Consider the following 18,272-nt stretch of genomic DNA (forward strand, 5'->3'; position numbering starts at 1 on the left):
ATCTTCTCTATCTCAGCTAGAAGACTTGTATTTTTATCTTTTTATTCGACCATCTTAAGATCTTTTCTACATCCTCCATGATTTAGTGGACTCTCTCTGAACCTCCTCCTGTTCTGTTGTTGTTGTTGATAAACTGACCAGATTGACATTCACCATTCCAAATTCCGGGAAATTATGGTATAGTAAAAGGGTAGTATCTCTTTAAGTACTCTTCCCAAAGATGCCCAGAATTTGGTCATTTTTGGCTATGATAGCCAAAAACTGAGGGAAGCAGATAAAATGATCTCTTCATTCCTTTCTGGTGAAGAGAATGCTAGCTGATGGATTATAGGTAGTACTGGCCTTTCACTAAAATTCATTGTTCCATGGTAACAGCAAAGAAACAACACAGGGCTGGGGTTTGGGGAGGATGCTTCTTTTGGGACATCGTTCACTTAGAAATATTCATAATTCCAGCTATTCCACTGTTTGGATGATTTTTGGAGTCATATGCTAGCTTGTGGTATGTATATGTGTGTGAGGGGCAAATGGGCTAGTCCCTGTATCCGCTATCTGGCACATCAGCTCTGGGCTATTTAATTTGACTTTCCCCACTTCCTTCAGTTAGCCCTACCTCCCAGGGCCCCTTCATGTGCCACTTCCTCCTTTGGGGGCAAAAGGGGGCGGCAAGATAGTTACTGCTATCGAGGACATGGGTTGGCACATCTGCCAGATGAGTCAATCTCCTCTCCTAGTATGATTATATCCACTCTGGGGGGATATAATCCAACCCTTTCACAGGATATACCTAATCATGCCTCACTTCTCCTGGGTAGGAAGACAGAATTCTTTGTATCCCACAAAAAATCCCAGGGCCTCTCCTTCCATGCTGTCTTAAACCCTTCCTGTAGGGAGGTCTTTCCTCACTACACCTTTTGCCCTGATGGCAGAATTCCTTGTTATGATACCTCCCTTCATTTACCTCTGCATCCTTGAGACCTTAAACTGGACCATTTCTGGAAGATGATTGGCAGTAATGAGAAAAAACAAACAAACAAACCTAGGAACATAATTTTTTGTGCCAGACTCAGTGTGGGGTATTTATCAGGGTCTGTTGGTGTTGTATTCAAATGGGTGTTTGCCAGGCAGGCTCCCATATAGTCTGCATAAGTGGTAACAACAGGAAACCAAATGGAATTTTTTCTATTTTTGTAGATTTAAGCAAAGGAGACACAACAGCCAAGGGCACCATATCTCTGAAAATGACAAGTTATTCTAGACAGGTTCTTCTCCCCTCCCTCCTCTAAAGCTGTTTTATTGAGGGCCATCTGGTCAGTGCCATGCACCTACTGGAGCAGTGCAGGGATCCAGATGGATGGGTTCTTGGAGAGTTCTTTAAAAAATTATGCACCCCACCCCATTGTCACCATATGCCAGAAGGTCACCCCATCCTGAGATTCATCCTTCCTAATTCTCTCTAGGGCTTTACAACCTAGAAAAGCAATGAGAGGCAGAACCCTGGTGCTCCCAGGGCTTGTGGGCTTTTAATTAATTCATTATTATGATTATTCCAAGTATTATCATCAGCATTATCAGTCTTACCAACTCTCTTGTGGTTTCAGAAAATAAAAGGGAGAGAAGGAAACAGCGAGCTGAGAAGCATTTCTAAATGCTGACTGCCAGGCTGAGCTCCTGAGGCCTATCACTCACTGTGACACAACCAGAAATAATTTTCAAGCTTAAAAAGGTTCTCAGCTTGGACATTATTCTTATTCAGAGATACCAATGTCTCTACCAGACCTTCAAGATTAAGGAGGGGGTTATATATCCATTTTGCAGGTGACCCACTGACTCCAGAAGGCTCAGAATAGAATAATAGGAGAAAAGAGAGAAGAGTCAGAGGGTTCTCAATTGTCTCCAGGAACTGAGCCCTGGAAAGATTTAGCTAATGAAGAAAATTGTATTTATTTTATAGCTACGGAGGTACAGTCATGAGTCAGCTTAGCTGTCTTCCTACCCTGAGCTAGAAGGCTAAAGAAGATGACCTTTTCAGAGCTCTATCAGTCTACCTTCTAGGATTCTATTGCTAAGTCAAAAGCAAACAGTACATGCAGTTCACAGCTCAAAAGGGAACCCAGGAGTCCTAGGCTATCTCTCTAACCATAAAGCCTGGTGTTCAACCTGGACAGCTTCTTCCCCGACTGAGTTCTCAGCTATCCCATACTCAATGCACCTTCTCTTTTAAAGGCATGTTGATGTAACCTGAAGCTGGTGACTTGCTGAGAGTGGCACGTACTTCACAAGAGTCACTTGACAGGATGGGAAATCTCATTAAAGTTTGACATTTGCTGAGCATCCATAGAGGGCAAAGGTCTTCGTTCTAATCACAGAGCCCCACAGGCATGGCCCAGTCAGCAGCAGTGGTGGCAGCCAAGCAGAGCTATTATCCTCAGGGTTGCTCAACACCCACCCAGGGCTACCAGGGGCCCTTGTTCACTTTTTTTTTTAATGTCTCTTTAGTTTTATTTATTTATTTATTTTATGGAATAGAACAAGAATTTCTATAACGTAGTATAATAATAATAATAATGATAATATAATTACATATGAAACTTGCTCATTTTCATATGTCTACTTTGGACCCAACCCTTTTTGGAGCTTAGAAATATTCTGCCTAGCTCATGGATAGGCATTCTTCCTATACCTTCCTCAAAATGTAAATGAGACCAAATTTTTCCTTCCTTTGATTACAACTTGCCTAAACTTTTCTTATTGAAAGAGTCCAAAATGAGGTCATGGTAGTAGGGTAATGATTTCATGGACTTCCTTGTGGACATCTTGATAAGTCTCATATCTAATGCAATCTAGAAAATGGGAATTGCCCACAATTGATTTTACCAGGGAACTGAAATTAATCAAAATCTTTGAGGGCAAAAGATTGATACAAACAGTAACATCAATAAAACAATAAATGCCTAGATCCTCACGTTAGGAAAACTTTTGGACTTCACTGCTTTTGATACCTTCTAACATATTTGGGAGATGGGCTAGCCAATTTATGCATATCCAAACTTAAGATGAAGCTAAGTCCTTAGGGGTGGGGAAGCCCTGGCTACAAGGCCACATGTGACGTCCTAGGTCCTTGGGTGCAGCCTTTTGACTGAGTCCAAGTTTTACAGAACAATTCTTTTATTAAAGGGATTTGTTCTGTGAAGTTTGGATTCGGTCAAAAGGCCGCACCCAAGGACCTATATGGCCACAGGCTCTCCACCCCTAAATTTAACTTCATCTTAAGTTTAGATGTGCATAAATTGGCTAGCCCATCTCCCAAATATGTTAGAAGGTATGAAAAGCAGTGCTTAAGATAGGCTCTCTTTACATGATGATTATATGTCTTGGTTGAAACAACTAGGTGGCTCAGAGGATTGAGTACAGGTCTCAGAGTTAGGAAGGACTGAGGTCAAATCTTGCCTCAGACACTTATGTCAATTAACCTCTCTGTGCCTCAGTTTCCTCAAAATGATAGGGTTTGACTCAATGACCTTCAATATTCCTTCCAGTTCTAAGTCTATGAGACAATGAATGAAATGTTTCCTGAACAGAGACTAGGGTGAGTGGGGTAGTGAATGTAATATTAGGCAGAAAGGGTGAATAAGAGTTTGTTTAGGGAAGACAAGGCAAAGCAAGACTATTATTGGAAAGGTAACTATGGTAGAAATGGCGTAAGTGGATATAGCTAAAGTCCAAAAAATTGATAATCAGGGACTCTTATTGGAAAAAGCCAAGGACCCCAATATTATAGACAACCTGTAGTCCAATGCCCTCAAAGTTTAGTTTTCCAAAGATTATGTCAAATCCTAGGGCAGCTCCCAAAATCTGATAGGTCTTTGGCTCATCATGTCCCCATCCAGAGTTTACTCTGGGAAATTTCAGAGTATGTATCAACTACTGCTGATATCTAGATTTCTATAGATTAAAGCGAAAGACTCTTTGGCTTCCATACAAGAATCCCACTTAATAATCCACTTGTCAGGTACAGAGAGGGTTACATTCAACCTTAGAGAAAATGCAAGGAAATCACAGGACCTATAAACTGCAGAATATATAATAGGGACTCAAAATTCCCCATAGAGAAGTGATGCATGTAATTGAAAGCACATTGAAATTAGTCACTCAACATGAGTTCAAATTCTGACCCTGTTCCGCATTATCTCTTTAATCTTGGGCAAGTTTCTCAACAGTTTCTGGGTCTCAGTTTCTTCATTTCATTCATAAAATGAGGTTTGATGATGTTACTCCACTGCCATTCTACTTCAGTGGTTCTTTGTTATATTAAGGATCAAATACAAAGTCCACTGTTTGGCATGTAAAGCTCTTCACAATCTGGCCCCTTCCAACCTTTCCAGTTTTCATAGATGTCATTCCCTTCTATGTTCTCTGTGATACTATCTTCTCAGCCTGCTTGCTCTTCCTTGTACATGGCCTTGGTCTTCTCAGTCTGCTTGCTCTTCCTTGTACATGGCTCTTGATCTCCTATCTTTGTGGACCAGCCATCCCTCATGCCTAGAATGCACTCACTCCTAGAATGTAGAATCCATAGCTTCCTCAAAGGCTCAATTCAAGGGCCACTATCCACAGGAAGTTTATCCTGATCCCCACAATCACTAGTGCCCTATACCCCCAAATTATTCTGCATCTAATATTTGCTTTTCTGTGTACAATAATAATAACTATCATCTACATAGTATTTTTACATTTGTTATTTCATTTGCTAGGTCCTATTATTATCTTCACTTTCTGCCTCTTAGCATACCTACTCAGTGTATAAACAATAATATTATCTGAAACACATTAGAGAGAATGGGGCTCTTTCCAAGGTAAAATGGATGTTCAGATAGCGGAGGTATCTCTTTTTCCATCCATTCTCTGTACATTCAAAAGAACCACCTAAGCCAAACATTCTTGACTTTTTTTGTGGGGGGGTTATGGACAGCTTTAACAGGCAAGTGAAACTTGTGAAGCCTTCTCAAAATAATGTTTTTAAATGAACTGAAAAATACATAGGATTGCAAAAAAAGGTAATTATATTAAAATATATTTATCAAGATACTTTTTTTTAACATTCACAGTCCCTAAATTAATAAACCCAACTTAAGGTAAACCCATTTTATATGGTAAAAATCTACCATATAACATATTTCCTCTTTCAGGTACTTGTGAAATTCATTAGCAACTGACCAAAAATTTTTTTTTCCATTGTCTATATTTGATCTAGAACAGCTAAGTGGTCCAGTGGATAGAGTCCCAGGCCTGGAGTCAGGAATACCTAAATTCAAATCCAACCTCATACACTTACTAGCTGTATGACCCTGGGCAGGTCACTTAATCCTGTTTACCTTAGTTCCTCATCTATAAAATGAGCTGGAGAAGAAAATGGCAAACCATTCGAGGATCTCTGCCATGAAAACTACAAATGGGGTCACAAAGAGTCAGGTGTGACTGAAATAATTGAACAATAAATTATTTCCTCTAGGTAGACTTCAAACCTTCATAGCTTAGTTTTCCCTTTATGCTAGTCTAGATAATGTTCTGTCTCTAATGGATAGTATTCTTTTTCTTGGGTAGGGAAATGGAAATTGCTAGGGTCGAGGGCTGAAAAGTAAGGCAGAGATAACAGCTGGATAGTGATATTCAGTTATTCATACAGCTATGTGAAAGAGGGGTTGTGATTATAAGTTCATGCATGAATCCAGAACTGGAGACTTCAGAAACCATTGAGTTCACCCCCCTTATTTTATATTTGAGGGCCAAGGAGGTGTTGGCTTTCCCAGTTTTAAGGAACAAAGGTAGGGTTTGAATCCAACTCCTCTCATTAGAGAGATAATATTCTTTCAGTTGGATCTCACTGCCTCTTGTTTGTTCCCTTTGGCTCCTGAAGGCCACACTAGGAACAAGGAGTGAAAAGTTATACAGAAGCAAACTTAGGCTTAATGAGAGGGAAAACTTAACAATCAGAAATAGCTAAAAGTAAGGATGGGTTACCTTGAGACATTGTACTTATGAAAAGTCTTAAAGTGAAGGTGTGGTAACGTTCTGTTGGGGATGATATAGAAGGAATTCCTGAACAAGATTATCTTTGAGACCATATACAATACTGAGATTCTGTCATTCAGAGTCTCCCCACACACCCTTAGATGACCCCATTGGAAGGGAGCCAAGGTGAAGCCCACACATCAACCAACAATCAGTCATGAAATAGACAAAGAAAAAAAGTGGTAGAGGTGGAGGTGAAGAACTGGGACAAGGGTAAGAAAATGCACACTCTTTGGAAATTCAATCTTTCACCAAGACACCACTAAAAGAGCATTTTGGGTAGCTTCCATGTTATCCCTTAATTCAGTTCTCTAGAAGCTGCTCAGGAAAAGTGCTCTTCCTCTAGCTTGGTTCCCCATGACGTTAAAACCAGCCAGCTTAAGATCTTCCTTCGACTTAGCACTGAATGACCTATCTAGGTCTCTAACCTGACTATCTAGGTCTCTTTTTGCCACAATGACCATCTTGTTGAATCAATTATCCCAAATGGAGTCCTATTACCTCCTTAGGTGAATCACTTATACTTGCCACATCTTTTTTTTTTCATCTTTCAATTGGGGATAGTAATTCCTACCCCTCCCTCCTTCCTATCTTCCCTCAAAGGAGCTGAGAATGCATCAAATTAGGTAATAAACATGAAGGGGTTTTGTAGTATAAGTAGATGATGTTAATACTTCTGAGAAGTTGTGTGGTCATGTGGATAGAGAATTTGCCAGCAAAGTGTGAGGCAGATTTTAGGTCAATTTTTAACTCAGATACACACTGGCTGTGTGACTCAGGGTCAGTCTCTTAACTTCTCAGTACCCAAAGGAGCTCTTTAAGATTATTACAAAGCAAGTTCCAATCTGCAATGAAAAGAGGGAGTTTCCTCACTGAGAATTCCCTAAAGCAGTGAAATCATAGTTCACAATTAGACCCATGATTTCATTGATTTTGGAAACTATAAATGAAGTAACTCCTCTTACTAATACAATATATATATATGTAACATTATATACATATATGTGCATGTATGCATACAAATATACACATATGCACACTCACATAATCTCCCTCTATCAATGCAAGATAGTTTAATGTATATGTACATTACATATACATCCATACATATGAATATATGCATATATACATATATATGTATAATCTCATTCTACCAATGCAAGATTGTTCAATAATATGCATATATTATATAGAAAGATAGACAGGCAAAGAGCATGGTAATACTACTGCAGATATCTCCTATACTATTTCCTCTGAAAAATTATTATGGTACTTTGAACAGAAGGGTAACATGAACATTAAAAAAAAGCTAGAATAGCTATAAGAATTTAAAAGCATTGTTAAGTAGTCATGGTAATAGTAAATTCTGACATCAAGAATTAAAAATAAAGATTTCCTATGAAAAGAAATACTTTCAAGATGATCTGGTCTCATCATTTGCAGAGTTAAGTGTTTTATTACCACTGTTTTTGTTTAAAATAAATTTTCTTCTTCAAATGGGGAAATAAAATTTATTAAGTATACTTTTTTGATGAAAATTGACTGATGGTAGTCTGTTATTCTCCATCCTCTTCCTCCTCCTTCTTCTCTTTGTACTTCTCTCTTGATCAAGTCTTGATCAGCCAGGGGTAGGGTGATGGGAAGGGAGATCAGGTTGATTCCTGGTTGGTCTGAGGCAGAGGTCTGAGTTTTCATGGGCTAAGTGGGCTCAAATAGTCACAAAGCAAGTGCTTTGGATGCCTGTGCTTCCCTGCATGCTATGGGGAATAGAGCTAGCTCAGCCTCTGGGGGATATCAGGCAAAGGCTGATCACAGGCACCTAATCACCTTACTACCAAGAAATGACAAGCAAGGAACAAAAAAGGGACAAAAACCATATGAGCTGGAAGCTCTGAGAGCAGCTCCTGTTGTTCCTTTCTGTGTTAGTTTATCTGGGCAGACTCTGGGTGGCCAAGTGCTGAGCCAAGCTCTACCATCACCCAGGATATTGAGCGATTCCTCTCACAGATGAGAGACAGCTTAGGTTCCCAAATGACATGATTGCTGGCGATGACAGGAACCACTGGGGACACCATTGGAGCATAAGCGCATCAAAGTCAGAGCTGTGAAGGCTGTTTCACTATAAATTTGGCTTCCAGGCAGCCCCCTGCCCCTTGGGGTACATTGCTGGAGTTGCAGATAGGCAACATCAAGACAGGATGTTGAAAATATACAAAGTGATTGGCCTAGATCCTGGCACAACCTGTATTCATTTCACTCTGTGTTGACAAGGAGGGAGAACAGAGAAATTCAGAGCTATAGAAAGAACTATCACAGTGGCAGAGAGAGATCAAAATATTTTGAAACAGAATCAAGGGGCTTAAAGACACAGACACATTGACAGGCTTCTCTCCACTGGGGTAAAGTCAAAGTTGAATTAAAGTGTTAGGGACCAGCAGGACTGGTGAAGGGACCTGCCTTAGTGAGTCTCGGGGTCAGAAAGCTAGGTGATGATGTGAAGAGGCTATTTAGGGTAGAACTGGAAGGAGCAATACAGAACTTGACGAGTTCTTTGAAGACAGGAATGATTTCATTTTTGTTTTTATACCTCTGGTGCCTAGCACATTATACCATTAGGCTGTGGGGATACAAAGGCAGTATACATCAGAATAGGGACTAGATCTGTGATTTCATAAATGCTTCCTTATCGATCCATTGAATATACGACCAATGGATCCTATATTTAATGGTGGAAGACTGTAGGGGTCACCTAGTCCAATCCCTTCATTACAGTGATGAGGAAACTGAGGCCCACAGAGGCTTGCCCCAACTCAATAAGTGGCTGAGTAAAAATTCAAACCCAAATCCTTTGATTCTAAATTCAGTGCTCTTTGGTCAAAAGCTCCAAGATGGATAACAGAAGGTACACTTGATGGGGGTGAGATGAAAGAGTAGCAGTTGTTTCATACAGCAGTCATTACCTGTACTACTCATGTGGACACAATGTCTTATTTGTTTATTTAAACATTTTGTGTTAAGAAGGAGAAAGTATAAATTGTATGATTCTCATTTTATGGTGATGTTCAGAGAGGTCAGAGGAGGAAGGGGCAAAGCAGAGATCTGAAGGTAGGTATTTTGACTTCAAATTCAGCATTTTCTGCTAAGTCATGGTAAATAAGACATGGCCCTTTCCTGTGTCATCCTCATCTCCCACCCACCAGAATCTTGGATTCTAGAAGTGGGTCCCCCAGGCATCTGACAGGTTACTTTTCACGTTTTTGTGTCTCGAATTAATAGCTAACAGTTATGTAGAGCTTAGTATGTACCAGGCACTGTGCTAAGCATTTTATAATAATTATTTCATTAGATCCTCACAACAATCTTGTGAGTTAGGTGCTATTATTATCCCCATTTTGCAGATGGGAAAACTGAGTCAAACAGAGGTAAAGAGACTTGCCCAGGGTCACACAGCTAGTAAGTGTCTTGAGGCTGGATTTGAACTCACGTCTTTCTGGCTCAAGGTCCAGCACTCTATTCACTGCATTACCTAGCTGTATAGGTCTTCATGTTATTTTCTGCCATTTCAACAAGCTGCTAAATGTATCCCTCTCCTAACTTTACTGCACCCCTTAATAGGTTGTCGTTCCCCATTAGACATTTTGTTTCTTTGTCATTATGTCTCCAGAAATCAACATATTATTAGGTGCCTGGGACTGCAGTGCACAAAGCCCTGGACTTGGAGTCAGGAAGACCTGAGTCCAGTTGTGTGACTGGACAGATGAGTTAACCTCTCTCAGCTTCAGTTTCCTCATCTGCAAAGTGGGTGTAATAATAGGACTTCCTTCACAGACTTGTTGTGAGGGTCAAATAGAATATGTAAAGCACATTACAAACTTTAAAATGCTGTGTAAATGTTAGCTATTAATAATAATGATAATAATAAAATGTCTAGCTATTTAGCAAAGGAAGCTGCAGAGAGTTTATGTCTTCTTTCCCTTCCTTCACCTCATCTTTCTATTTATCCATTCATTGGAGGAGTACTTATGAATGGCCTACTATGTGCTCAGCGCCAAACTGGATTTTGTGGGCAATCAAAGTACAGGAACTTACAATCAATTGAGAGAAATAGGAACACAGGGTGCAGGAGGTAGGACATCTGCCGTGCTGCGCTGCAATCACTTCACAGACCACTGAGCGCATTATTTTCACTTCTGGTCACAATACTTTAGGAAGGACAAGGAACAATGGGATTTAAATCAGAAATGAAAAAAACCTAGAGATGATATGATGGCTGACTTCAAGTATTTGAAGGCCATCCTATAATCCTTATTTTATGATAATATTCAGGTATGATATTTATAATACTCAGAAAGGTCAGAATGGTAAGGGACAAACTGAAGCCAGTTATTTTGACTTGAAATTCAATACTTTTGGCTATGCCATGATAAATGAGACTTTACCTGTATCATCCTTATCCCCCACCCACTAGAACCTTGGACTCCAAAGCTGAGTCCAGAAAGAGTACCACTTGAATCCACCTGGAGGAGGAATTAGAGTTTTGCTTGGTTCCAGAGGGCAGAACTAGAAGCCACCAGTGAAATTTATAAAGAGGAAGATTTTTGCTCCATATGAGGAAAAAATTCCTTACAATTGGACCTGAGGAAACTTATTTAAGGTCGAACTTGGATAACCATCACGACTTGTCAGGGATAGTCTAGATGGTGGATTCCTGCTTTGGTCTAAATGATTGGACTTGGCTTGGACTAAATGATTCCCAAGATTCTTTCCAACTCTGTCCTTCTAAGATCCTGAAGATAGCTGGCCTTAGTCTCCCTACAAATACTGGAATGGGAAAAATGGGTTTGGGGATTTCCTACCTCTCAGGGCTATTGTGAAGGAAAAAAATGAGATGCTAAAATGCTATGTAAATGCTGGCTATTATTATTTTTCTGGCCAAATCATTAAGGCCATTATCGTTTAAAGAGTTAGGACAAGTCCCTGCGATGTTCTTTTGAGGTTTACAGGATAGAATGATTCAATACAGTTACATTTCCTCCCTGCTTTCCCAGAAGGGAAAATCCAAAGAGCAGAAAGGAAAAGTTGTGCCTCAGAGTACACTGAACTCAGTGTCACAGAGACCCCAAAGCTCCTGACATTATAATCTGTGAGCTATTTACAACATCCCTCCCACTGCTGAAAATGTCCCCACACTCTGTTGTAACTTTAATAAAGCAGAAGTCATTCATAAAAAAAAGAAAAAAATGCCTGGGGTTGTAATCGCTTTCCGCATCAATAAGACATATGTATAAAGCTGTTCGAGTTGTTAATGATTCAGCACGGAACAGCCAATCCCACCCAGGACAAAGCACCTTACTAACCATTAATGAATACACAGAGTCAGAATATGAGATAGCTCCCCGAACTCTTTTCTGCTGCCTTTGATAATACAGGCTCCTGTATCATCCTTGCCTCATAATGAAAACCTCAGCCTGAATTGTATCAATGCAAATCATAGGAGATGCCTGGCTGCTTGTATATTATAACTTGTCAGTTGGGCCAATAAAAAAAGATAGCCCATTATCTACCTTGTCCACTTAACTATTAATAAGGCTCTCCCAGTTCTTTCATCCCCCTCCTGCTGGGTTCCCACTCCCCACTTTCCTTCACAGGGAGAGCACCTCAAAGACTATTTAACTCCCTGCTTGCAGACTTAACTAGTAGAAGAAACAGATTTCTTTAAGTGCCTCCAAAGTGAAACTTGCATAAAATAAAATAAGTAGTCTCTTGAGGTATGTACTCCCTTTCATCCTACATAGGGGAGAATTCAGTGGATGAGAGGCCCACCATCTTGGGCTATGATTTTTGCAGATTCTCTACCTGGAAGCTTAATAAAGTCGCTCTGAGCCTCAGTTCACTCATCTGTTAAAGTAGGGCTAGTAATGGCATGGCCTTCCTCACAGGGTTATTATGAGGCTCAAAATGAGATGATGTATAGAAAGAGCTTTGACAACTGTAAAGCTAATTATATATATATATATATATGTCTATCTAGGCACATATATAAAGATGTATATATATAATATAGCTATATATAAATATATACATATATAACTATGTAGTTGAAGCTATAGTTATATCTCTATATAGGTATATATGATTAAAACTATATATAGTTATACCTATCTATAGTTATATCTATATATTTAAGGTTTTAAAGCACTCTCTATGTGTGTATAATATATAGGCATATATATATTCATTGTTATTATGATTATTAATAATGTTCCAAGCAGGATGGTTCACTGCTCTTTTTAAATGTGGTGGAGAGAGCCAGGGGGAAGAAGAAAGACTTAGCCTTCTTCCTCTCTTCTATTCTTCTGGTGATACCATGAGCCCTCTGACTCTCCTCTCCATGCTCAGAGCCTACTTTGAGCCTGTCCCATCTTCTGGCAATCACCCTTCCCTAAGGGAGTGTCAACCATCTTGCTTCAGCCCCAGAGATCAGAGCTTGAGGAGGACTCTGTCCCACTGCAAATAACAAAGCAAAGCCCCAGCCAAAGAAGAAACAGTTGCCATCTATGGACGCTAGATGGTGCTCTTTTTCCTCAGCCCAAAGTGGTCCAGTCCAGCCTGGTAGGAAACTGTCAAAAGCTACCAAAATCTTAGGGGGTTGCTTATGATGTATCAGTTTGCAGTATCTGGTCTCCCCTAAGCAGGGTCTTGGCATGACTGGAACTTCATTTTTGTTGGAGTTGATACTAACATTGTATTAAATATAGCAGCAACACATAAAGGCATTTTGTACATGTTCACATACTCATTTACCCCTTGGAATCTCTTGTAATGAAGGCGGGGCAGGTAAGTATAACTGGCCATCTTTTATGGATGAAGGCATTGGAGCACAGAAAATTTTCATGACCTGACCTAGCCATTTAGTTCATTAGGTTAGCAGAACCAGAAATGAATCCGGGTACCCTCATTCGTACTACAATCTTCTTTCCAAAAAACCCTGATTCTAGGTCCTGCCGCCTCCATTCATATCTCTGCATTCATTTCCAGAATAAGAGTTGGTCTCCCTTTGCCTTCCTCTGTCCTTCCTAGCCTAGGGTGCTAGCATCAAAGGCAACACACCACAAGCAAGTTGTATTTCAGAGATACAAAGAGACTTTCCAATCTTTTCTGAATGCTTTGTAAAAGCATGAAGATATATTTCAAGTGGATGAACAAAACCGTTCCATAGCTATGTATAGCATTTTTTTTAAAAAAATCCATTTCAACCGTTCTCATCTGGAACATTTCGATTTATTCATAGAATAACACCATGATATACAAGTGGGAAGTAATGTACCCATTATACAGATGAGAAAATTGAATCTCAGAGAAGTCAAGTGATTTTGGAAGGCTACAAAAGAAGAAACTAGGTTTCCTCATTCCTGGTACAGCATTTGTCCTATTACGCCAGGACAATTTTCCCAGAGGACTATTTTACCCTGTATGGCAATGCAGTCACCTCTAAAATGATGGAATGAAGCAAGTAGCTGGATCAACTTCAGGTTTGCTTGTTATATTTAGGCAAAGACATAAAGAACAAGTTATCCATTTGGATCCATCGTGGGGAACAGAGGTAAGCAGAATGTAATTATCCAGGTTGGAAGGTTGCCATATACAACAGCTGCAGTACTCCACTGTGGGACCAAAAAAGCAATATTGACCAAGAACTATCTTATTACCCTTCACAGACCGATTCTGATGCTTTGCTCCCCACCCATCTTTATTCAAAAGGCCCAAGAATCTAGTTAGTGAAGAAAACTCATTACTGGAATTTGCAGATGTTCAAAGCTATAGAATTTGGGAGTAGGGATGGGAGACACGATTAGGCAGGTAAGTGAAATCTGTGATGCACACAGTGAATTTTGTTTATTTTCTGTGTGTGAAGAAGGGTTCTTGTGAGTCAAAGTCATACAGTAAGAGGTAGACTAATATATAAGCAGAGAGGGGACAAGAAAGAAAGGTAGAAAGTAATCAATTGTAAGAAATTCCAAAATGCAATGTACAAAACCTACCCCAACCCACCCCATTGCCTCCAAGATTTTAGAAACTCTCTTAATACACTATACAACCTCTATCCCAAATGCACTAAGCTCAGTATATCTAAAAATATTTAAAATATTCCCTAATATATTATACAACCCCTATATCAACCCTACCAAGCTCCGGGTCTCTTACAAGATTTTCAAAAGAGTTTGGCAGCCACACCATTTCTCGCTTCTATTGTCTTAAAAGCTGTATGTTTTTGGAACTGGAGACACAGATTTGCAAGAAACAAGCCACTCTTCAGCGTTCTAGGTCAGTAGTATTAGGTTCTTTATAGCTCGTCAATAACTCATGGCTGCTCATATTTGTATTTCTACACTGAAGTACAGATCTCTTTTACATTTAGGAAGAAGAGGCTATGGTTCCACTGAAGAGAGGCTCCTCCCCCAGAGCAGAGGTAAGAGGTGGACAACCTAAGAAGCAGCCTGGAGTCCAGAACCAGGGTATGGGAAGAGCTGGGGTTGATGGTTCCTTTCCAAGATGAGCAGTTTTTGAATAACAGAAAATTCTGTTTTCTAGGGTATGTGAGCATTTATTTTGTTATAAATAAAACTGAAGTCTCAAAGCTTTTACTTTAGGGGTGGGGTAGGGGAGTAGGTACAGTGGGTAGGGCTGAATTAGGGATCGGTTTTCTGATTTCCTTTACAAGGGTGTGTGAACACGCCTGGCTAAGCTCTGCCCCCACTCTCCTATAATGCTCATTTGTTTGCATTAATGATGGACACTCATCCTTTATAACTGTTTGCCCACATACAATAGACAAGCCAGAGTGAGGCCTTTGTTTGTTGGAGAAACAGCAAGTTAATGTCAAGAACCTTGCATTTTGAAGTCAATATACTTGGATTTATGTCTAATTGCTGCCACTTATCACCTATATGACTTGAGACATTTCTTTAATCCCTCAGGGTCTCTATTCCCCTATAAAATGAGGGACTTTGATTAGCTTTTCCAAAGCTCATCATTTTACGATGGTAAGATTAAGGGTTTGGGCCTTGACCACTAAAGAAAATTTTTACTCAGATCCATATAGAGATCAAGCCTACAATTTTGTATTCATGAATACCACTTTAATCAACCTGGGAGGGAAAGTTTGCCTTGGGGTTTAGAACTGAGAAGAATGCAGGATGTTATACATAGGTAGCTATATAAAAATAAAATTATCATTTGTTTACTAATGCAATTAAACTGATCATTTAATAATCACCTTGAGGTAAGCGATTGAAACAACAAAGCACCTTAAAAGAATGGGAGTAGAAGATAGGTGTGGGCATAGCCAATGATGGACATGCTGTGAAAGACAGGTATTCTGAGGCAAAAGAACCCAAGTTGTAAGAGGAGGTGCAGAGCGCGAGGTGACTAATGAGTACCGACCATTGTCAAGGTCAACTGGGATATAAAATATTGATTATAAAACCACTAAAATTCACATTTTTCTTCCTAAATAATTATAAAATCTTCAATTTGAGCCAGAGCTTAGAGGTCATCTACTCTTCCTGTCTACCACATTTCACTGGGTGGGAAAAACATGACAAAACAAACAAACGAAAACCCTCTTTTTAAAGTCTTCCTTGAGTAAACCCTGATAGATGGATAGAAGGTATGGACAATTCTTTCAGTGGAGAGATTTTATTTGTCCTTGATTTTGCTCCCAAGAAAGAAGAGATCCAAAGGAAAAAATATACAATTTTATTACTCACAATATCCTTTTTTTAAAGAAAGGGAAAATATCATACATTTAAAATAATATTTAGCTTAGATAGGTTTGGTTGACTATGAAAGGCCCCTTTCTGAATGAGTTATAAAATCTTCAACAGTTATTCTGTTTTTCTGAAAAAAATTATCATGTGTTTACTTGTATAAATTCTATATTAGTGATTTTCTAAACATTTTTGTGTGTCCATGTTGTCTCCTTATATAAAATATAAGATCCCTGATGGTAGGAACTGTATTTTTTTTGTCTGTGTATTCCAGCATCCAATATAGTGCATAGTATACAGTAGAAACTGCTTAAATGCATATTAAATGAGTGATAGAAAAGTTCTCAGACTTGTTTGGAAATGTTTTAATTGTCATTTATTTTTAACTATACTAGCAGGTGAAACTTAAATGAGTCTGAAATTAGGCATATGAAAACAACAATAAGGATTTATCTCCTTTCCCTGTAAAGAAGTTGAATGGTTGTTTTTGTTTCCCCTTAGCCTTCTGTTTTGAGGACTGATTGATGAATGACAGTGAAAGTAATCTAGGTGTTTTCCTTCAAGTATTCCAGCCGTCATTGAAACAAGACTCTGAAGTTTCCCAGAATTAAGTGCTCATAATAAATAAGATCTTCAGGTTGAAAAGAACTGGGTTTGGTCCACTGTGATAGCAGCACAGCCTTCCTCCTCTCTATGCATAAAACTGGCTGCTTCCCTAACACAGTGAAAGTCAAGGGTACATGATACAGACAAAGATCTTACTACAGGACTGATGCTCATTTCAACTTAACATTCTTTTTCCTGCCTGGGAAAAATAACCCGTGTGTGGTTGCTTCAGATTCTTCCCCTTTTCATTTAGAGTGAAGTTTCACACTCCAGCTGCAAATTGCACTTTCTAGCAACATCAGGAGCTCTTAAGCGCGTCAGAAAGATCGACCTCCAGTTAAAGTGGGAACAGTCTAGAGAGGTTTGCAAACACCGAATTACATGCACCAGGAAGCTAGACACAGATTCTCTCTACAAGTCCCTTGCTGGCTGCCAAAGGGTGTCTCTACAATCAAGGTGTGGGGAGGAAAGAGAAACCTTCACCCTCCTAAGGACTCCCCATCTACAATTTCACTCTCATGGCTAGAGAGGGTTTTTATCACACAACCTGATTTGAGGCAAGTTGCCTAGCCACACAATAGAATAGTTTCATCATCTGGGAAACAGAAATCATCAGTTCAATTCTCCCCTTGTGGATCTACAGAGAACAACTTGTCCTACACAGACAGCTAACTCTCCATCCCAATCCTAGATTCTACAACCAAAATTCATTTTATGCTTTAGAGAAGGAAAGACTTCTATTCCCATAGATGGCAGGCTCCCTGATCCCCATTAAACTCCCTGCTTATAAGGATCACAAATTTTTAAATCTCCAGTCCCCAAGAAAAATGTTAGGTTTGTAGGTTTAGAACTGGAATGGATATAAGAAGCCAGCATCAAGTTCAATCTATCTCATTTTACATATGGGGAAAGTGAGCCTAAAGTTAAGTGACTTGCTCACATCAAAAAGGTACTAAGTGGTAGAGCGACTACTTGAACCTAAATGCTCTGTTTCCGAAACTCACTTCTTTCCCCAAAGAAACAAGTCATTTTCTATCAGTAGTTTAACTAGGTTTTTACTCCACAAAACCTCCTGCCTCCTCCATTAGGAGCTAATCACTTGGAATCTGATCATCAGGAAGATTGACTCAGTTTATGATACTCAATAACTCCACTCCCTCAGTTGCCTCTTCCCTTTGATTGGAGGGCTGGAGGGTAGGACCTCCCCCTACCCCAAGCCTTCTTCTATAGAAGCTCTGAATTTTCAGAACTTTCCAGGTTAACTCTTCATTTTCCATCAGCAGCTCTATTTGGTTTTGACTCCATAGAATGGCATGCCCCCTGATAGCCTACTCTCCTGCCCCAACTGGGTTTAACTTCCTTTTATGTGTTATCTTCCCCTCCTCCATTAGACTGTAAGCTCCTTGAAGGCAGCTATTGCTTTTCTTTTTCTTATTTCTATCACCAGAGCTTAACATAGTTGCTGCCACTTAGTAGATGCTTAAAAAATGTTTGTTGAATTGAATTATGTTTATCTGTAGTGCATCTATAGGATGGTTGGGGCTCTTAATTCATTTTCTCCAGAAACAGTGTTATGAACAGTTCTTTATTTGGTCTCCTGAGTCAGTCCAAAAAACAACTGTCATATCCATAATGCAGTTACTATTCCATGAGCAAGACATTCCATCTCTGGGCTCTGGGAATTTTCTCTGGATTTTCCCCAGTCCTGGAATGCTTCCTAGTTTCTCTGGCTCCCTTTAAGTCACAACTCTAATTCTATCTGCTATAAGGAAGTTTTTTTTTCCCCCTAACCTTTCAATTGCAGTGCCTTCCCTCTCTTGATTA

The sequence above is a fragment of the Trichosurus vulpecula genome, chromosome 2, assembly GCF_011100635.1.
Source record: "Trichosurus vulpecula isolate mTriVul1 chromosome 2, mTriVul1.pri, whole genome shotgun sequence".
NCBI lineage: Eukaryota > Metazoa > Chordata > Mammalia > Diprotodontia > Phalangeridae > Trichosurus > Trichosurus vulpecula.